Below are 22,714 nucleotides of genomic sequence, written 5' to 3' on the forward strand. Positions count from 1 at the left end.
TTTCATGTGCATTACCAAAGGAAAAAAATAAAGAAAGTAATTCAATGAAGACATATGCAACTGTGACAATTAACCATCTTTAGTCACAGCTAGATTTGTAGTGTATACTGACCTCTAATTGAGAAACAAATGTAAGTGCCATTTTTATTGGGACATCTCTTTAAAAACTGATTTAACCTAATGACAATGGATGGCAATGGCGACAGCTTAATCAAGAGAATACCAGCATAATTTCTTCTTAGTCAGGACTATCTTTGGTTTGTGCCAAGTTATTAACTGGTGTTTAGCTGGATGTGAAATGGGGATAATATCCTAAGCTCTATTATTTTAGAACAGAAGTTGTCAAATAAAAAGATTGAAGGTCAATATTTTCGTTCTTTCATTTCATACTATACTGTACATGAACGGAATTCAAACTTGTTCTTAACCATCTAATATTTGTTTTTAAGCACAGTTTGCTCTGTGTTGTTCAGCACAAACTTCAGCTACCTTTAAATCTGTGGGATTTTTGTTATCACTGTTTTTCTCAAAGCCAGTGTTTCGAGAATGTCTAGGCGTAACAGTAGAATTATTCAAAAAGTGCTTTTGGCATCTGAATATAGTTTTTTTTGTGATGAAACTCAAGTATCATACAAAGATTTATAGAGAATAATATAATTTTTTTAAGGAATATAAATACATGCAATTTTAGGGAGACTGTTCACAGCAGGTGAGTCAGACAGTGAGAGTTTAGGTTTGTTTTGCAGCTTCGAGTCTGTCCTTAGGTAGGCAAAGCACAGCACCACCAGTCTCAAGAGGATACTCTCCACTGCAGTGGAGTCAGGGATCTGATGTAATACCTGAGTGTTTAGTCCTTAGTTCTTTAGCATTTTTTGCATACCTTAAGTGAGTAATCCTTATGCAGATTATTTACATGGACATAAATGGAGTACTACTTTTCTGCCTATTGAAGGCATTAGAAATAGAAGTAATCTCAGCTGACTTCTGTTACCTGTACAGAGGCAAATCATCTATTTTCTCCCTTAAACAGTAGAAACAAAATAGGTACTTATGAAATTGCTTCATCTAACTCATTTGAGATGTCCTCTCTAGGAAGAGATGAACCATACATGCTAAGACCCTTTTATTTGCATGAAATATTGAGTGAGATAACCAGGAGGTGACTAGTTCAAATGTAAAAACTTAGGCTGTTGATATTAAAACTAGGTCAGATGGATTTAAAGCATGCATATGTTAAACAGCCTAAATGCTTTGTTAGAATTCATTACTGATGAGGTTTTGAGATTCTCTGAATACTTGTTGATTCTGTGCTGGTCTTTTATTCCTTAATAGCGAATCATTTCTGATGAGATTTTTGAAGCCCATCTAAGCAAATGCAATACATTTCTTTGAAAATTCGCCCTAAAATGTTATATATATATTTTTTGTTCTTGCAGACAGCTGGTAAACGGACTTATTTTTAATGTATTTTTTATGTATGCCAAAGTTCTTGAAATAAAGCACAATAATAGAGGAAATAATACAGATACAGTGTTCTACAAATGATATAAAATATACAAAGCTGCTGGCTTAACTCTGTTCCCATTCAAATAAATGGATTTTGTATTTTACAATTCATTTCCATAGAAAAAGAGATATACCAGTGTGAAATATTTGAAGATTCAGAAATTATTAAGCCATTAAATTTGTCTGTAGGTGTATATGGCTGCAATAACTTGTGAAATACCGGTTTAACTGCAGTTCCAGTTTGGCATTATAGTCAGATATAGGCAACCTGCATTCCTTAAGTCGATGTATCTAACCCATGTTTTTTTCATATTTAAAAAAACAAATTGTCCTACAATTCTTTTCAGTAAGAATTAATCCACCTTTATATTAAAATTTCAGATGAAATGATCAGTAGTTATCCAGTTATTTGTCAAAGACAGTCTTAAAATTTAAAACCACCTTTGCATTTTTTTGCAAGTCAAAACTTCTTATTTAAAATGAAGAAAATAAAATTTCAAAATGAAAGAGTCTCACAAGGTATGTGAGAACAACAAAAGATAACAAAAGTCCTTGTTTCACCTCCGTTAGATAATAATATACTCAAACTTCTGTAAAGCATTTAATTAGGTGCTGCATGACATTCTGAGAAAGAAACTGGAATAGTTCAAAATCATTATACAAGACTTTCAGTGAATTAAAACTGACCGAGAGGTAGATGGCATTATTAATGGGGGCAAAAAAAAAAAAAAAAGAAAAAAAAAGAAACTTTACCAAACTGATGTATTTCTAATTTAGTCACTAGGGATCAATTTATCTCCCCATAATATGTTAGGATACGATAGCACAGCATAGCATAGCATAAGATATGGAAGAAACTCATTTTTTGTAATTATTGTAGATTACTCAAATGCTTGGAAGTGGTAAATAATGAAAAACACAGGTACTAACAGACTGTGGACCAGTTGATCACTCTAAATATGTTTTTTTTTTGCTTTTTTAAAATTTGATCTAATATAGTGTCATTTATCTGTAAACCAAGAAGACAGAACTTATTTATAAATCAAAAATTTTGTAAAAGATACTGGTGAACACAGAATTAATTTGCCAAGCAAAGGAGTCATTGAGTTAAAAAAGTAAAACTGAGTCAAAAATGGCTAACATTTTAGTGGATGGAGATATCATGGTACAAAGAAAAAGGCCACCAGGAAGTGAATTAACCAGCAGAAGCAATGCATGGACTTCCATGGCTGACCACCAAGATGAGCTGATATAATGCATCCTACATGAGAAAAAGGACATGAACTGAAATGGACAGAGAAGCCTAGAATCGCAAAGGCTTTAGGGTATTTCACAAGTTAAGTAAATAAAACATAAAAATTAAATTCAATTTTAATTGTGTGTTTTATTTATATAAATATAAATACTTATTTAAGAAGTATTATTGAGTTTGGGCTTGGGAAAGATTGTGTGTAGATAGGAAGAGTGAGAGCAGAAAAGTAGGGCTGGAAAATGAAGAGCTTTCTCAATCAGAGTTTAAGCAAAAATCTGTGAAACCCTTATTTATGTCATGCACAGTCAGTTAGAACCAGAAACAAAGCAAAGCATGTTCCTTGTATGAATATTAAACAAGAATGATCACCGAACAATATGTACCTACAAGAAGAAGCAGTCTGATTCCTAACGGAAGTATAGACACAGAATAAGAAAAAAAATCTTAATGAAAATAATGGGGGTTTCTTCTTTTTGTTTTTAATATGAAAGTGATCGGCCATATAAACAATACACCAAGGTCTGTAATGCATTTGACGTCATGGCAATTAAGAAAAAAGATAATCACACCTGATCATATGCTCTAAAATAAAATGCTCTAGTTCAAACGGGAATCAATAAATGGAATCCACTGAGTTGTGTTACATTGAGGGTCAGACTAGATGGCTGTCACAATGTCTTCTTGCTTCATTGCTTGTGAATCTATGTAACCATTATTTTGTGATGTTGTGCAGGCCAGAATTAGAATTTCTTTAAAAGATGATGTGAAAAAAGTTCTGATATTAATGAATGAATTGCTAAATCACAAAAATGTGTCTAAGGTAGCTGAAGGCTGCAAGCTAACGAGTAACAGATGAGGATCAAATTTAGAAGCTATAAAAGCCTCTTGGCTCAGTTAATGATATAACTATTCTGTCAAAACAAAATAAAAGTCTGCCAGCTTCTTTAAAGGGCTCTGATTCATTTTGTAATATGAATAGAACATTTAGTGCCATGCTGAGATTTAAATGTCCAGGCATGAAGGAAGGGCTGAAACCTTTTTTAAAAAGCTAATTTAATCTGATACATTACTTTAATCCCTAAAGACTTGATTGACTGAGTGATTTTCTACAGACAAAGGATTCCTAAACTTTTTTCACAGTTATAGTCTGGCTGCAATTCTTCCCACTCCCAGTCTCTCTGATTATACTCCTCAAATATCAGCCTTTTTGCCGTTATCTCTTCTCAGGTTGAATCATACAATTCTCCCACTGTTAGACTAACTTTTAACAACAGTACCCTGTATATCAGCTGCACTTGCATGTACATCCAAAAAGCTTTAATACCTAAGGGATTTTACTTCTGGGAACTATAAACAGTGATGAATATACCCAAAAAGTTTTCTTAAAACTAGATATTTTCTTATCTTAAAAAAGGAACAAACCATATTTTATAAAGAAAATTAAAATATTTAAGAATCTATATATATTCTTACCTAAACCTTTCCATCCTTCCTAAAAGTTGTGTAAAGTTTATATTCTAATGGCATTTTTGAGAGAAAAAGCCTAAACACTGTATCACAGTAAATCAGAGTTTTCCACTAATTAGTGATGGCCACAGGCTTCGCACTGACCTGGCAGTGTAGGGTCTCAGGATATGTCTGGGATTTCATGCTTTAGCTGAGAACCAAGCAGAAGTGAACAGACTATGAGAAGAAAATGTATAAAACGAAGGTCAAACTTACCAAAGATTGAAGAGGCAGGGACCCCCACCACTGGCACTGAACTTGCCCCGTTGAGGACCTCAGGAGGCTGCAGACTCACTGGAATGCCCACAGTTTCCCTAACTGAGGAGGACTGGCACCGTCGAATTTAGTAGCCAAAGGGACAATGGAAGGGTAAGCATAACACCAGAGAAAAGGGTTACAAATCTGTAAGTCTTCTTGTGCAACAATTTAACACAAATGCTGTGTTAATAATGAGGCTTTTCTGCATTAATTTGTGTAACAATGGTTGTATTTTGATTAGCTTGCTAAGGTTTTACCTAGACTAACAAGAAATTCTTGCCTCCATGCAGATAGTCTCTTCCATTTTGCCCACAGCAAACTTTATATTATGGCCAATTTCTTGACTTTGTTATAATTGTCAAAAGCCATATAGTAACCTGTCAAAGCCAGGAAAAAGATCAAACTAATGGTTTTAGTGAGCCTTTAGTTTTTCTGAGGATGGTTTATATTGTCGTTTTTTATCTGAGTGCTTTTTTGTAGTACTTTAGATCAATATCTTTATATAGCAAACTGCTTAACAACCAGATCGATGTACAGTATTTATAAATTATTACATAGTAGTTTAATTTCCTTTGCAGATTAGAGCATGTTCTGGCAGCAAGACTGCACTTTATCCATTTCTGCCATTTTTCGTAATCTCATAGACCTATTCGCATTTGTCATCGTACAGCTGACTTCCTAACTCCTTGTTTGACTAAGCCTCACACTTGATCACTGCCATCTAGCTTATCTTCATACTAAATCCTCGTTCTAACTAGAATTTGAGCTCATGTGTGCCAGGTGCTGGCGAACTCCCAGACAGGCTAGCCAACAAGTAGGACAGGGGGTCTGAGTGCCAGTGTGAGTGGGGCTCAAGGGCTTGCAGGTTTGGGTGCCACTAACTTGGTGGAGATCATGTGTCTAAGTCCAGCTGCTGGAAAGATGGAGTGTTGAGGGACAGCTGCTGGGGAGAGACATGTGGGTATGTGTGTAACTGGTTGCAAAGCAATATAAACACAAATCTCAAGCCAGATGTCCATCTCTTCTGTGTACAAATGCTTTTTTGTGGCTACGTTTATGCCTGTTCTGACTCTTCTTATCCTTTTCTAACAAAGCCCATCAGAGGGTGTGAGTGATATCACGGCAGGATCAAAAGGAGTTAAAGGAATAGGAGGTAATAGGTTTTGGCTAGTCTTCACAAAACTCTGTGTGGAACCAGTCATCATGAATGCATGTTCCCCAGAGTTCGGGCTCTGTTAGTATTTTGATGAAATGCTCACCAATATAGCAATTTTATGCAGAGATGACATCACAAATCAATTGGTGCATGATTGTGGTGACTGGAAACATTAGAGTAACATTAATACATATCACATATTTAAACTTAAACAAATACATATGTATATTTAATTAAAATGTGAGTGTTTTAGTACACCTATGGGCCAACTGAAACCCCAAATCTAAATATTTGCCAAAGAAAGAAAAGTATCTCTCTTAAAGAAGAAAAATAAACTTGGACTTTTTTTTTCAAAGTTCAATCCAGACCTCCAGAACGATAAGAAGGATCTGCTATAATTTAAAAAAAAAGACTTAGTTACTGCTGTTCTTACCAACTCAGTCTCTGTGTACCTGGGAAGCAATACACTGAAAGTATACTTTCTTTGCTCAGACAAAAGGAAGCTACTGGAGAATTTCTAAGGCCTGTTATTTTAAGAGTTGAATAGCTTAAGTCAATAAGCTCCCTTCTTTCTGCTTTTATGCACTATACACAATAATTACCCTCATTATAATTAACAGGAGTGACTGAACTGGAAACTGCATGCATAAAAATGTACATATTGGACTAATTAGTTGGGGATAATACTGATTTTAGTCTCAGAATCAAGAACACAAGATAAACCTGCAGCTACTGAGTTGCAAGCTATATCTACTTTGCAGTTCTGCCAATCCAGTTTAAAAATAAGAAAATAACATAGAAATAGATACATCATAACAGCCCAGAGACTTTCAACCATTTCAAGTAGTTTGGTCTGCATGGCTTGTCCAGTAACAGATACAGTAGAATATGTCTATGAAAGTGATATCATAAAATCAGTTACATCTGATGACTAAAAGCAGTATTCTATAGTTTTATTTTAAAAAAAAAATAAAGAAGTAGGAATTGATAGCTTTCCCCAGAGGAAAATAATAGAGCCATAAAACTCCTTTATTACACTGTATAAATCACCAGTGATTATCAGATGACCTGTTAGCAGATACTATGGGAAATCCTAAAATAAGCATCAAATTTACCATATGAATAAAATCTTGCATAATTATCTCCTGTGGACATAAAAGAACCAGAATAAGATGTGTTTTACTGCTTAGCTGCCAAGATGAGGACAAGTCTGTCTATAAAGATGAAAAAGCACCAGTTAAGAAGCCTTAGAATACTGTCATTAAAATAAGCTAGGCTAGGCAACAAAATATTGGCTCATCCACTCCTTAATGATTTAATGAAATAGCTAATAACATGCTCACCTATCAATAGCAGTTAAATTTATTACCGAAGAGTAAGTGAAAAGGATTTGGAAATGCTATAATGAAGCAGAAATACCTACGTATTCAATATTAATATACTTCATATGACTATTAAATTACTGAAATATTGCCTTAGGTTTATGTTTTTGGATATAATCCAGGATATACAATGCAAGAATTATGTAAAACAAACAGCTAAGAAATATGTATTAGAGTCCAGCAGATTAAGGATGGGATTCATCATTATTTCTTTCAAGCATATAAAATACAGTCATTTAGCCCCAACTAGTCATCCAGGCTGCCTTTCCTGCCAATGGAGAGAGCTGAGACCTTTAGAAGGTATTGTTCTCTATTCTAAGATAGCTTTGGTGTGAAGCACCCTTTTAAGTTCCTACTTCTTTTTGTTGATTGTGGAAGAAGCCTAGGTTATTATTTTAGACTATATGCCGAAATATTTACATGGCTAAATTAGTAACAATGAATTGTTATTAAAATCAGTATTTATCTTGCACAATTAGAATAGAAGAAAAGTTTGAAATATTCTGTACCATACTTCACTTCTAAGTTCCATATCCTACTTCTGGCTGATTTGACACTATTGTGCAGGAATAAAGGAGAGAGAAAAAGGAATAAAGAGGAGAGAAAACTGTGATATGAGATGGAATAATTAAATGTAGTTCTTAACCTTCAAAGACTTGTATTCTGGAGGATATCCATAAGTAGTTAAAAAGGAAAAGTGATGTATTCTGACTTATCAGGGCTAAACACTAAGGACTACTAAACTATGCCAGCACATTATAGTACTTAATCATACAAGCCAAAGCCATTTGATACCTTTGGGCTTAATTTTGCTGTTCTTAGAAAATGAGTAGAAGTATTAATATTCATAAAATGCATACCTTGCTTGCATCGTACAGTTCATATCTACATATCTTTTTACATATGTATCTTTTTATCTACATATCTGATTACATAAAGCCAAGAGCATAACTACCTAAATTAACAGCAATAACTATAATAATCTTTTGACTTACACCTTTTCTTCTAACTACTTTTATACTTATAAAATTAGGAAAAATTAAAAGTAAAGGAAGAAATTAAGAATATCATATCTCATAGCCTCCTCCCTATATTGAAACTCTAATGAAGAAAAAACATGGTGTAAGAATCCAGTATTCCAATCCACTGACACTTGATATGAATTCCTTTTTCATTCCAAAACAGTGAGCTAATGCTATTCATCTATTTTTTATCTTCTCTTCAGTACTTCCAAATGTGAAAATGCTCAGTTAAGCAACATGCACAGCCTTAAGGATTTTCACTTTATCTAGGAGCCCTCCCTGCATCTTCCCCCCACCTCAAAAACAAAAGACATCAAAATGAAAGTGTTCTATTTTCACAATATGTAAGGGTTAGGCAGAGAGATTTTTGGACTGTTACATTTTTTGAAGTTACTTTGAATGTTACTTCCTTTTGATCTTTTGAGTATTATGTATTTGTAAAGAAATCTCCTATAGAGATAATTTAGTGTTTCTCAAACAAATCTTATTTTCATAGCATTTAGAATTTCCTGCTTTAGTTTATTCTTTGAGTTATATAAGTGTATCACTTGTAAATATATAGCTAAGAATATGCATCTATATCTGTGTACATGAAGGTATATTTATGCTTCTGTTACGTATATAATGACGTATTTCATTTTTGTAGATGTCTTTAGGAAACGACTTAAAGTTTTGAGCTTATTAACAGTTTATTTTTATTTCATTTGGAGACTCCACGTTTTACTTGGGGCTCAGTGTTTTTTCTTTTCAAAATATTTCCTTTATACTTTAATATACATTTTTTAAAAAACACAGTCATTCTTTACAGAACAGAGTGGGAGCAAAGTGTTATGTATGCAATGAGGCCCGCTGTCACCCATGAGACCGGCAGGTGACTGAGGAGATACCTGGTCTGCTTACCAGCTGGTATTTAAAGGATCTGCGTAAGGCCCCCACACGGCCAAGGGAAACACTTATTCCAGCTCATCATGACACATCAAAAATCAAATAGCATGCTATTGACACTAAAGATACACTACAGTTAATTATCAATGACTGTTGCTATGATAAATTACTCTACACTGCCAGGTGCAATGCAGAACTGCTTTTTTCCATCCAGTCAGAGCCTTTATCAGGCCTAACATACACACTCAGCATTTCTTCCTACTTGCTTCAGACTTATACTACTTGTATTTAATCTAACTTAATGTTAATACACACTAATTAAGGCAGTTAATGTTTTGTTAAAAGGTCAGCTTTTCCGCAGTTCACTGCCTGTCAGTTATCTGACCAGGGTTTTAGGTCTACAGCATGATTATAGTTTATTCAGTATTTGTATCATAATGTCCTCCACTGATTATAAAAGCATGTTGCAAATTATGGTGTGCTGCAGGGACTTTCAGGAATTTCTGACTACACAGGACCTGGTGTTACTCCCTGTAATAGAGTTTCTTATTGGTGAGCGGTCCTAGGAAATGAGAGATTCACATTCAGTCCCTACTTCTCTTTCAGAGAGAAAGATCTAAAGATCTTTTATGTAGCTTACCTTTAATAACTTGCCCATTAATCACGTAGGCACACAACAAGACACAAAAGAGTGATATAACCAGAGAGCCTAGATTACCTTAGTCTGCTGTTTCCAACACTCTAGTTATAAGGAGAGCTAAAGGCATCAAAGTGAGGCACCAAATGCATCCTACAGTACTTGCCAGGGTGATTTAAAGAAGTTATTATTTGATTGGTTCGAGTAGCTCATGAAAACTGTGCATGGATCAGTAAAGGTCAAGCTGTACTTGACTCTTCTGCTCATCTCCCAGGAACAGTTTTAAGATAACAGTAGGGCTGTGTATCCCAAAGGTAGTTGCAATGCAATATATGTCACTGGAAATAGAGTATCTCATATAAATCTGATCTCTATTTTTTACCCTTTCCAGATCATTGTTTTAAAAACACATTCATTGCATCTGTCTAGGCAATCCTAGATTTACCTTTTTCAAAGAGCAGCTAAGGATCCATGAAAGATTTCCAAGGAAATCAGTAAATAGGATTTGACCCATAGTTGTTACCACAAATTGCATTAACAGACCATTTGAATACTTAAGACTGATTATTGTGGCTTATCACTACTAGATTCACTTGTGATATTTTTGTGTTAATTTGTCTTTGTGTTAGCATCATCTATTAATTTATACTTCTTCTTTCTAATCCCTTATAGAATAGATATTGTCTTCATTGTAAATCATTTAATTGAAGCAATGATTTCACCATACTGACTTCAGTTTATCTCAATGAATCTCAGTAAGGATTGTTTCAAGAAGAGTAACACTGGAAGGGGAAAGACACAAGGTAAATGTGGATAAGAAACTATGACAGCTAAAGCATGGTTACACAATGTAAATTTAAACAAATGCTATTTTATATCAGGAACAATTAAGCGTTACAACTTTTTGTTATTATCAACATTAATACAGATGTTTTCTATACTTCTTGATTTCAAAAAAGGATAAAATATTCAAATTTTAAGACTCTGCAATATTATTAAGAGGCATCATGCAAGAAAAAATACTGCTGCTTTTCAAAAGATGTTAACAATTGCCTGACTACAAAAACCTATGCTGAATACTGTCGTGTACAAAAAGATGCTCCAAGTTAATGGGAATTTCTGTGACTTTAAATATCATTTGGATTCTCTTCCTATTTTTCACTGGTAGTATCCTTCACTCCTGCAAAGTGTCTGAAAAGATATTTGAAATAATTGTCTGCAAGTTTATTAGGAATATACTCTATTTCAGCAAATGATTAATTAGTATGAGACTTAAGGAGGACTCTGATGGAACCTCAGTTTGTACATTCTCCCAGTTATAAAAGGTGAACTTCTGAGGGAACAGAGCATCACAAGGATTGACTTTGGAAATTACTTTATATAATACTGTAATTAATGATCTTGGCACAAATAATAGGTGTTCCTGTTAAATCTGCTGATGATAAGGAACAGCAGTGGACAGGGGTTTCAAAGAAACAATTGGGATGGCTGTGATCCATGGAGTAAGAGATTCAGATATTGAATTCAACAGCATGAAGGTCATACATTTAAGGATTAATAGCAGGAATGTCTGGGTTAAGTTAGGAGTTCACGGGTGGAAATGAAAGTGGTAAAAATCTGATTGTAGTAGCCAGTCATAAAGATAAGGACATGATGTAAATGGAAATGGTAAATATAGTTTTAGAATAGATGGAACTAGGTACAATCAGTAGAGACAGAAAAGTTTTAATTCCATTGTACAAGGCCAGTGCCTCATTTGAAAGGGTATTGGTATTAACTCATGTCTAACAAAGAGGCATATTCAAATTAACAGGCTTAACAGCTCCACAAAAGAACTACTAGGATAATCATGGGACACAGGGCTAAAGGGCCTATTTATTGTCTACTAAAAAGGAAGACTGAAAAAAGATTAATTTCTGAATGTATTGGATGCTTTGTTAGCCTCATTTTTCACCGCAAGTCTCCCGGGCCCTTGTGCTTGGAGAAAAGGTTCAAGGAGGAGAACTGCTAGCTCGATGAGGATCGAGTCAGGGATTAGAGACTTTGACCCATAGAAGTCCATGGGACCCTATGGGCTGCCTCCATGGGTGCTGAGAGAGCTAGCTGATGTCATACTGAGGCCATTCTTATTATCTTGGAAAAGTCATGGGGATCAGGGAGGTCCCCAGTGACTGGAGGGAGACAAATATTGCACCCATTTTCAAAAAAGTCAGAAGGTCAAGACAGGGAACTACGAGTTGGTTGGCTTCACTTAAGTCCTTGGGAAAATCATGGATCTAAAAAAATTTGGATCACATTTCTGGGAAGGAGAAGGAGGAATCACTCGATCTGTGGATGAGGGAAGAGCAGAGGATGTCATTTACCTTGACTATAGTAAGGCTTTCAGCGCTGGCTCCCACAATATTCCAGTGTCTAAGCTAGGACATCATGGCCTGGATGGGTGGACAATCAGATGAGTAAAAACTAGTTGGATGATTGATTTCAGAGTGTAAAGGTTAATGGTTTGTACTCTACTTGGTTGCCAGTAAATGGTAGAGTACTGCAGGTGTCTATCCTGGGACCTGTCCTGTTTAATATCTTCATCAATGAGCTGAAGGAGCCAATGGAGTGCTTGCTCATAATGTTTGCAGATGACACCAAATTGGACCCGTTCCATGCCGGTCATGGCTGGGCTGGAGACCTTGACGGATGTGAGAGTGTGCTGTCCAGTGTGTGTGTGTGTGTGTGTGTATGCTGTAAAAGAGAATTCTCTATCCACCCGTGATAGCCACCCCACTCACTAAATCAACAATTGATTTTAAGGTACTGAGTGGTGTGGTTCGGTTCTTGCAGAACACTTAAAGACATGGGAATTACACTCTGGTAGGATTAAGTATCTGCTAAACAGAAAACAAAAAAGAAAACAACCCCCATTTATTTCTATATGGAACTATGAAAAAATAAAAATATATAAAATCCAAAATTGGTTTGTCAAAGATGAACAACAAGAAGAACATATCTTTATGGCTTAGGTCTATCCTGGTTAGCCATTCTTTAAAAGCTTAAGTCCACACTGGGGGAAAGTATTTACTGTACTTTTTAGCTTATCAGAGAAACAATTAAATATTCAATATAATAAATAGGGTAGACATATTTTACCAAGTGCAAGCATACCAATAATATTGCCAGATATGTAGACCAACTTGCAAGGCATACATATGTACTAGAAAAAAAAATCAAATGGAAATCAGTAAACAAAATCCTGTTTTTTTGTCCTCTGTATGATTTCATTTCCACAGTCTGTTAATTGGGTGTCCCACAATTTTTACTATAGAAAGCAGTTCTAGTCTTTTCTAGTGATTTAAAATAGGAAATGGTTCATATTTAGAGATGTGGTGTTGTCCAACTGATTGACTGTTGTTGATCCCAGAATATGAGAAATCTTTGTCACAACGTATTTCCCCTTTCTTTAGCAGCAGGGAGTATAATCCAGCTAGAACAGATTCTATATAATCTAATATTTAATATTTTCTGAGGTCCAGATTGCTGTGAACATTTCATTTTTAATCAAATAACTGCAGAAAGATATCAAACACCAGAATTAGTCATAGAGGTAGCATTTCTCAAAGATGGTTTCTATTCTTCAGGGGGCTGATTCTGACTCTCCAGTGGGAGTTCTGTCATTGATTAAATATGTACAAAAATAAGCATATGAAGGGAAATTTAAGGAGCTGAAATGTTCTGTTAATGGGTAATCCAATTACAGATCAAAAAAGAACTGTGAACTTAATCCCTAGCTATTCTTCGTAACTCCAGTAAGTTACCTACTAGCGAGTCTTTATTCATTCTCTGGCATATCCATTCAAAGTTTTTTTTCAAAAAGCTTTATTCACAGCTACCAAAAAATTGGAATGCATGACCTGCCAAGACATAACACAGAAACCAATTCCACTCTCAGCAGTTTAAAATAATTCCTCCTACCTTGCTCTTTAGGTACCTAATTTAACCATTTTGTAAACACAAAAACATACAATTAAACATTAAATTAAAAACATGGAATTAATAACATTAAACATAGAATGATTTGGAGGAAACTACTTAATAATTTTGGAATAAGTGGTGTTAGCACTATATTATGTATTCCTCTAGCTTTTGATCAGAAAAACATTTGGTCAAGTGTTTAGTCTACTTTTCAAATGGAAGCTATGAAAGTTAGGTGAAAAGCAGGAAAGTTAATTCCCTCTTGGTCTCCATGTTACTGAAATTACTTACACAGCCATTGCACCTACTGTGTCTAAACTGGTCTGTAAATTGAAGAAAGCAAAGAGTGCTTTTGACTCTCGGCGTGGGTCTACATTAGCCTTTGTTTAAGATCAGGAATATGGCTTTGAAACTCATCTCCCAGTTGTGCCCTCTTACTATGCTTGGGTTCACATTATGGAGACCTCTCAGAGTTAACAAAAGTCAACAAAATGTCTCTCAAATAACACTGATCTGGAAGATGAGCTGCAGGGATGCAACTAAAGCTCTCCAACCAGTAACAGTGTTTAGTCCATGGGGCCTGACTAGGGCTAGTCCTAATGAACTTTCACCCACTCATCCAGAAGACATCTAGTGTGGGTGATGGGGCCTCAAGTCAGAGCTGCTGGGCAGCACTACTTGATAATATAAGCATGACCTCACCTCTCACAGTCAGAGGAGAGAATCAGTCATAACACCTATGTGGAGTACCGGGTGATATTAATTTTCTGTACAAGAATGCTGGGAGGGTTAATTCCTTATATCATGATATTCATGGAAGTGAAGGCTGATGGAAGTCGTAAAAAGAAATTGTACTGACACTGGATCTATACCCAGAGAGCAAAATTCAGACTGCACCTTGTTATAGACCCAAGGTTGCCACTATACTATAAATAATTTTTTCACTTCAGTAGAGCCATTCACAGGATTCAAGAGATGCATTTTTTTTATAAGTTCGTCATATTCAAGACATTTGAAAAGCAGACACACTGTTGTTACCTTCATTTCCAATAAAAATAGAAAATGACACGTTTCTGAAGCTATGCAAATGCTAGAGGTGTAGTGGTAACAAGCAACACCATTCCTTCCAGAAGTTCATCCAGTTTTTTTCTAACTTCCAGTAATCTGCCACCTCACCCCTTGCACTTTCCAGCTCCCGACCATGCCACCTGCTTTGAGTGTCAGGGTCAGCAGCTTTCCAGCAATGGCATCATCAGATAAAGCCAGATGAAGGTATCTGCCTGTTCTTCTAGTTCATCCTGCCTCTACAGCTGTCGACAAATGTATCTTAATATTTGTTCTGAAAAGTTTGCACATACAGCTCCTAGGCTAAAAAACAGACATTCTTCTTTCTAGAGAATACAGAAAGCCAAAGGGCAAGTTAAGAGGACCTTGGAATTTCTTCTTGAAATTACTTCTTCCAAGCTTTAGCAAGTATTAAGGTCTTCAATACCATAACTGACAAAAAAAAAAAAAAAAAAAAAAAAAAGGTTTTGTTTTATATACACAATGTGTCTGCAGTTAGACAATCATCTTTCCACAAATATATTTGCCTCTAATCATAAATTATTATAAGTATCATTTTTGTATCTTCTCAGGGAGTGGAAGGTATGAGGTGGGGAGAAAGCAGGAAATTTTAGATACTGCTTTCTTCTGCATAACAGACAGGATATCTACTTTCCTGTAATTTAGTGCTACAGTAATCCTTGCTACTTTGTTTTTGTTGCTGTTATGCAGTTTAGATTCACATTGTGAGTTACAAACTATACAATTAGATTTCTGGAAGAGATAACATGCAGTTTTTCCTCAACTATTTTCTTGTAAATTTTTATATTTTTAAAACAGTATTGCACTGGACAAGCAGCAAAAAATATTTGTAGACTGTCTGACCAAGATGTATTTTCTAATGATTATACCATGAAATTTAGGCTTACAATACCACAGAAAGAAGCTAGTTTTATTGATAAGTATTCTGTGATTTGGTCTAGGAAATAAATTTAAGTCCATGTAAAAGAGACAAAAAAAACCCTCTTTAATAGTTTTGTCGCTTCTGTGTTTGTTTTCATCACTGAAATTTTTTAAACGCTCTAATGTATTAAAGTTAGGCACAACTGCATTTTTCTCTAATATTTAAAGTGCAAAGGTTTCGGCATCATCACAAATTGTAAGAAATGCAGTATGAGATTAGGAAAAATGTGTACATTATATCAGATCTCGCTTATACTCACTGATGTTATTCATATTGGTGCCAAAAAAAGATGTAAACATACATGTTTTTTAGACCTCTTTTAAGGATAGAATATTAAATTACTCACCAAGAAAAAGAGTTCATGTCTCAGTGAAGGAATATCACCAAAAAATTTCTTCAGTCTATGAATGATGATTCCCAACTCTTGTCCGGTTGCATACAGTATTGGAGTTTCCTGTAGGAAGGGACCTAGGATAGGGACAGGAAGACATTAAATTGCAGTTGTGGTTTCCTTAGAGGAAATGGCCAAGGAAAAAATAAAACAACAACAAAAAAAATCAACAGTAACCGCTTTTATAAGAATGGTCTTCTGTGTGTTAAGATACCAGAACATGTAGAAGACAAGTGAAGGACAGAATCTTCCCTTACGGAAACCTGTATCCAAACAAGGCAATCCTGGGAAGGAAATTTGTATTTTGGATAATGTTTTTTTTCAGGTATGTATGAATCCTAATGACATACTTGTGAATTAAGGAAGAAAATCCTAAGAAAGGCTCTTCATATTAATAGAATCAATGTGGCAAATATGTCAAGCAACAGCACCAAGTGCCACTGCTCTTTTACAGTAACCTATAAATTAGGCCTTTGTGGCAAAAATTAATAGCTTTAAAATAGTTTTAAAAAAAAATCTTTTCCAAAATGGCAAATAGGAAAATATCAAATAAATGCATTTCTAAATTATTAGAATAAATATAAATTAGAAAGAGGTCAAAAATTTTATCCCTACTGTTATTCATTTAGTATGTCTTAGTGAACCATCACACATTTTCAAGTGTTTGTATCCCAGAATGGTTTGGAAAAAAAAGGAGAATATTAAAGAACAAAAGTAATTCTTTGTGTTCACCATTGGCAATGTGGGTGTAAGATAATTCCTCAGTACTATACTATTTATCAAGTGATATGTGAACTAGGAGCTGTGTGGTCAAGCTTCAAATACTACCAGATTTCTATTTCCAAGTTGCATAGGCTATAAAACAAAAAAAAAAGGGGGGGACAGTTTACCAGGGATTTACATTATTTAAAAGCATCATCTGTATAGCAGTAATAGCTTAGCTTAGCTTGGCTTGGCTTGGTTTGGATATCCTCTACAGGAAAGTCTTAAAATATCTACAACACAAATCTGCAGGCGAAGGAAGAGATCAAATTCAATAAGAAGAGTAATAATAAGAGTAGTAGTCCTAAGAGACCAACAATATTCAGCTCAAAATAATCCCTCAGAATATTATCTAGTTCTATTGGATTGTGTATAAATATAACACAGAGGAAAGCAATTATAAATACAGTAACAGCTATGAAAATGCAAGTCTACTGAAGGATTATTCTCATGTAGGATAAGAGGCATCTCAAGCTATGTCTTCATAATATTTGCGACCTGTAATTAAACAATTGCTGCATCCCATCTAAAAAACAGTGCTATTTCAGCAAGGGAATGTGAATACCTCAGTTTAAAGAAGAAGGGCAAAGTTAGGAAACACTTTGGTCAACCTTGTTTCTCTTCCTAAGTGCAGAAGATAATACTTTATCTTTTGGATGGAGAAGAAAGGAAGGCCAACACTCCAATTTCCTCCTTCTGCAGCTGTCTGTAAGCTAAGATGGTGGAAAGAAGAAAGTATTTGTCTTTTTTGCTTCAAAGTCTCTGAAGAGTTTTTAAGAACACGTACCAACCTTACTGCTGTTGTACCCTACCTGGTGAGTAAATTGAGCACTGATTGAATGACAGTTGTAAAATACTATGCTTTTGAATTATTGCTAGTGTGGGGAATCAGGGTGGAATCTTTCCTTTGGCAAAAAGCAATATGATTCCTAATTGTTTGTCTTTCCTTTTCATCTCCCCATCCTCTTCAGAAAAAAAAAAAAAACAAACTATTTTTTTTTTCATAGTATTGTGCTCTAGTTGCTGAACAGATATGAAGGGAGTGAGACAATGAAACAGTTAAATAACTACATAGCTCCTAAGGACATGAGTTGAGGTGCATTTGATCTAACTTAATGTGCCTCACAGAAACTAGAAATTGGATTAATATTGCTTGTTCATGCTTGAAGCACAGAAAATTGTTCAAAGGCAGATGGAGGCAGGGCTAAAAATCTAAAAATAAAATTCCCAGCAGAAATAAGGATTTTCACAGTTCAATTTGGTTTCTTCTAGGATATAAGTCTCAAGGTACTGAAGTGAATAACTCACATAAAGGAAATTTAAGAGTATTATGTAGCCTGACTGTGGTGCTAAATATTCTAGAAAACCCATAAATATGAAATTGAGAACAGAATAATTATAAAAATTATCTTCATGCACAGCTAATGAAATACCTGAAAACTGAAAATAGAAAGGAGACATATAATACAGCCACATAATGCCAATCATGTGTATTATAGTTGGCTGTTATCCATACTTTTATGATTTAACTTGTCTGTGAGAGAGGAAAATATTTAGCATTTCAAAAGCAGTGGAAAACAATCATGTTTGTAGCATTTTTCAGTTTAACAAGAAATGCCCTGTGGACATCTGAAGTGAATAACATTCTGCTATCTATAGCTTTTGTCCACCAACTGGTAAAAAGCATAAATCCCCAGCTACTGCAATCACACTACCTATAAATAGTTGAATTCTATCATCTCCAGTGTAGCTGGTATCACAGTAACTACAAGTTACTGAACTTTTAACTACACTTACTGGAGGTAAGTGCTATAATTTAGTGCACATTTAGATTACTTATCACTGAATTAGTGACTGCTGTGCTACGTTCATCTTCTGGCATTTTTTATTTTGTTCTTCTGAGCACAGCTGTGGCGCTAGTAGTCTGAGAAAGGGAGTTATCTAGCTTAGCAGTAGGTGTCCAAAGATTGCGTGTTTAAGTCATCCTCAGACGGTCCTTATGCATGAGCATTTTCAGAGTGTGATTTATTTGACCTATATTAGATGCCTAAACTAGGGGGACAAGAATCATCCTAGACCTCAAACTTTGAATTTTATTTCTAAGTGTCTTAAGTTAGGATTGATTAACCTCACCCTTTGTGTACTAACAGTATGCTGTCAGCAGTTCTTCTGAAAGATATAGTTTCTGAGACTGAAGTGAAGTATTTGTCCTCAAATCCCCAAACAAAACCAAACCAAAGACTGTGTTTGGGTGTCTGTTTTTAGAATTTTGTCTGATCCAGTCTGATATTCTTAAGTAGATTTCATTTATTTGTGTATAATGCAGGAGTGGTAAACTCATCATATGTAGCCTCACTCAGTGATAGTAAGCATGATTTACAGATTTCTGAAATCTCATCGGATACTTTCAAGGAAAACTACTCACAGAATATACCATCGATATCCAGTTTTGGGTGCTATTGAGTAAGCAAGTAAACTGTAAATGAGTCAAGAAGGCAACTTTTTTATTACCCAGTTTTTCTATTCCATAACTATCCAATAGTTATTGTCTTCAGGCACAAGGGGATTAATCCATTTCTCCGTACACCATGGAATTACCTTAGCTTTCGCCAGAAAACAAGATGATAAAAACAAGATGATAAAAATAAGTCGAGATTTAACACTAAAACCAACTCAACAAAAAATTGTTAGCTTTTATTATTGGTTTTAATTGGATGATTTACTTAAGAGTATTTCCCTCTAGAAACAGAGAGAAGATGATTTCCATAGCCAAAAAGACTATACGGGATGAGCATAAATCATTAATGAGGGCAAGAGAACCTAAGAAAAGACCTGAAAAGCTATTGTTTGAAACAACTGTTAACATTTAACAGCCTTGTTACATTTTAATTGGGGAAAATGAGACAGAAAAAAACAATACAAATCATAAAATGCTACATCTTGATCGCCTGCAAAGAAAAATGACTGAGCCATAACCTCAGTTTTAGCAGCTAAATATCACTAGGGAGATTAGTTTCTACATTTATTACTATTTGGGTCAGATCTCATGTATAAGGAATCTGTAGCTGTTTAAATCAGGAAGAGTAAAGACAGTTTACATTCTCCAAAATCTTCAGCTAGATCTGTGGATTAACTATACCCAGAGGCAGCTCTTCCTTTGGGAACAGAGACGTCTGTCCCCACCAGAACTTTATCTCCATTGATAAAAGAGATATAAACCCCAGCATCTTTCTGCACCTTATTTTCCTCCTGTACTAAGCATGAAGAGCATACATGCTATTACCAAGCCCAGCTCCACCACACACTGGAAGTGTTTAATTCTCTTGCGGAATCAACGAAAACAAGTAGGTGTCTTTGAAGGCTTCAGGAACAACAGCAAGTCTGACTAACTTAGATGCCTGCATCTCTTCCTTCAGCAAAACCTACACTGTACATGTGGTGATGAACTAGCCAGCAAGAAAGTGAGTGAGGAATATACTGACTCTCATGTTATTTTTCCAGAGGATAATAGTTGTCCCGATCCAATATCGGGGGGGGGGGGGGGGGTTTCGTTACGATCCCAAGGACGAGATTAAGACGCTAAAACCAGTCACATATTGTACAACCTTTTAACTTTATTTTTCACAAAGTGGGGAGAAAAGGTGGGGAAAGGCGAAGGGGTGGAGAGAGAGAAAAAGAGAGAGAGAGGGAGAGAAAGGGATATCACCACCCGTGGATCCAGCGGCGTCCTGTTGGTCCTCTTCACCCTGGGTGTAAATTTAAGTGAAGCGCGTGCAGTAATTACAACTCGAGCAGGGTCCGACCCTGGGTTCCCGCTGAAAAGTTCGGAGCCAAATCAAGGCAAATTAAATAAATAAATTGTAATGACACGCGTGCAGTAGTTACAGCTCGAGTTGGGTGCCTCCGAAGAGGGACCCCGATCAAAGAAATCCCTGGGCAATTATACTTTCCAATTGTCCCGATCCAATATCGGGGGGGGGGGGGTTCGTTATGATCCCAAGGACGAGATTAAGACGCTAAAACCGGTCAAATATCGTACAACCTTTTAACTTTATTTTCCACGGAGTGGGGAGAAAAGGTGGGGGGAGAAGGCGAAGGGGAGGAGAGAGAGAAAGAGAGAGAGAGAAAAGGGGGAGAGAGAAAGAGATATCACCACCCGTGAATCCAGCGGCGTCCCGTTGGTCCTCTTCACCCTGGGTGTAAATTTTAGCGATGCGCGTGCAGTAATTACAACTCGAGCAGGGTCCGACCCTAGGTTCCCGCTGAAAAGTTTGGAATGACACGTGTGCAGTAGTTACAGCTCGAGTTGGGTGCCTCCAAAGAGGGACCCTGAACAAAGAAATCCCTGGGCAATTATAGCTTTTTCAAATTAAGTTTCCCACCCCTCACGCGGTAGTTCAGACCAATAGTAATTTTTGGGTCTGGGGTCTCCTGCTCCCTATTGGGTCTCCTCGTTGTTCCTAGGCAGGCTGCTTTTCTCCCTTATCTTTACTGTTGCGGTTTCTGCTGACAAATGTGTTGATTCCTCGGGTTCTGCCCTTCTTTCTCAGGGCCCTGACAAACAGGTGTTGTTCCAGCAATTAGCACTGCCCCAGCAGTGACAATAGGTGTTATCTTCCAAGGTCCTGACGAGGAGGATATAATCCAGACCCCCCCCTAATTAACACTGTTTCAGCAGTGAGGGGAGGCTTTGTTTCCCAGGGTCCTGGCGCCCAAGCAGGCCTCACTTCAAAGCCTTGACATCCTCCCTCCCGGAGTGTGAAGCATAGGAATGCAGACTGCTTGTAACTCCCTTATCTTTCCAGTCTGCACCAGCTCTGGGGCCCTTTCTCACTGAACTAGGGAGTGCGTCTAAGCAAGTTTTATAAAAGTTGTGTTAAGCAGCAGTAATTTGCAGTCCAGGTCCCAAAGTCTCTGCCCGATCGTGGTCCGGTTCAGCGCAGGCTCGGTGTGTCCCGCATGGTCGCAGGGAGACCATTTCGGGGGTTGCAGCAGCTCAGTCCTGTTCCCGCCGGGAACAGATGGCTTGTTTGGGGTTATGGTTTGCTTGCACCTTATGTACCAAGAAATGTTTAAGGCAAAAGTTCACTCATCTGTCCGCCACAATAGTAAGCATAGAAAGAGGAAGAAAAAATGACAATTCAGACAGCTAAATTTCAAGAGTTAGTTCAGAATAACTCCACCTCTAGGCCTCCAGAAAGCCTTCTAGTTCACAGAAGACTATTTATACTCCAAATTAGATGCACATTGCCGTGTACTCTGGTTCACCCTGTTTTGGTTTTATTTTAGGCTATTTTTAAAAGAAAAAAAATTACATAAGTAAAAGCTCTAACCGGTTTTCATTTCAGGTTCTGATATATATTCTGCCTGATTCTCATGCTGTCCCTACCAGTTTGCTCATATATACTAGTTATACTAACACAATAGATATCTTCATGCCATTCAGAGATTCAGACTAAAGACTTTTTCCTAGTGAAACACGGCAAGCAAAAACACTGACTTCATCTAAGGCTACATCTCAATAAGTTTTGGTTGAAATTCACTGATGCTTGAGTTTCTTTTATTTACCTTCCTTTTTGTTAAGAAGAGTGTTGAATGTTATATATGACAGAATGGATAATAATAGATAACAGTTAATAAAAGGAGAAGATTTCATTTTAGGCGCTACCTCTTATTTCAGGTTTAGTAATGTGTTAGACTTTAATTTCTATAAGCAATGAATTTCCAAACTGAAACAGAGAAATCTATTTTCCAGAAAACAGCTAGGGTGGTAAAAACTGTTACTGAAAGTTCAATGGGCATTTGGATACGAAAAAACTATTTGAAGAAACATCAAAAATATTGAAGAAAGTGGATTGTCGTCTTTTTTTTTTTCTTCTAGTATGTTAACATCACAGGATTTTGTCAACTATATGTAGCATAGGAACATGCATTTTTTCCAGTTGGATTTATACATGTCTATGGACATCATTTACTAGGTGGCTGTTCA

The 22,714-nt window shown here is 36.1% G+C and overlaps 1 long non-coding RNA gene across 4 annotated transcripts in view; it reads right to left on the minus strand.

Moving 5' to 3' along the window:
- The window catches only part of LOC112985405 (uncharacterized), a 52,280-nt gene extending 30,588 nt beyond the window's left edge, over positions 1 to 21,692 (minus strand). For 2 of the 4 annotated variants that reach the window (XR_010387184.1, XR_010387181.1), the window contains exons 1-3: positions 20,879 to 21,692; positions 15,919 to 16,040; positions 4,481 to 4,592 (exon numbers count right to left, since the gene is read on the minus strand). This is a non-coding gene — a long non-coding RNA (uncharacterized LOC112985405). Of the gene's footprint in view, positions 1 to 4,480; positions 4,593 to 15,918; positions 16,041 to 17,290; positions 17,740 to 20,878 lie in introns of those variants that run through there. The other 2 variants (XR_010387182.1, XR_010387183.1) reach the window with 2 other exon arrangements.
- Positions 21,693 to 22,714: the final 1,022 nt, after the last annotated feature.

Source organism: Dromaius novaehollandiae, chromosome 1, assembly GCF_036370855.1.
Source record: "Dromaius novaehollandiae isolate bDroNov1 chromosome 1, bDroNov1.hap1, whole genome shotgun sequence".
Classification (NCBI taxonomy): domain Eukaryota; kingdom Metazoa; phylum Chordata; class Aves; order Casuariiformes; family Dromaiidae; genus Dromaius; species Dromaius novaehollandiae.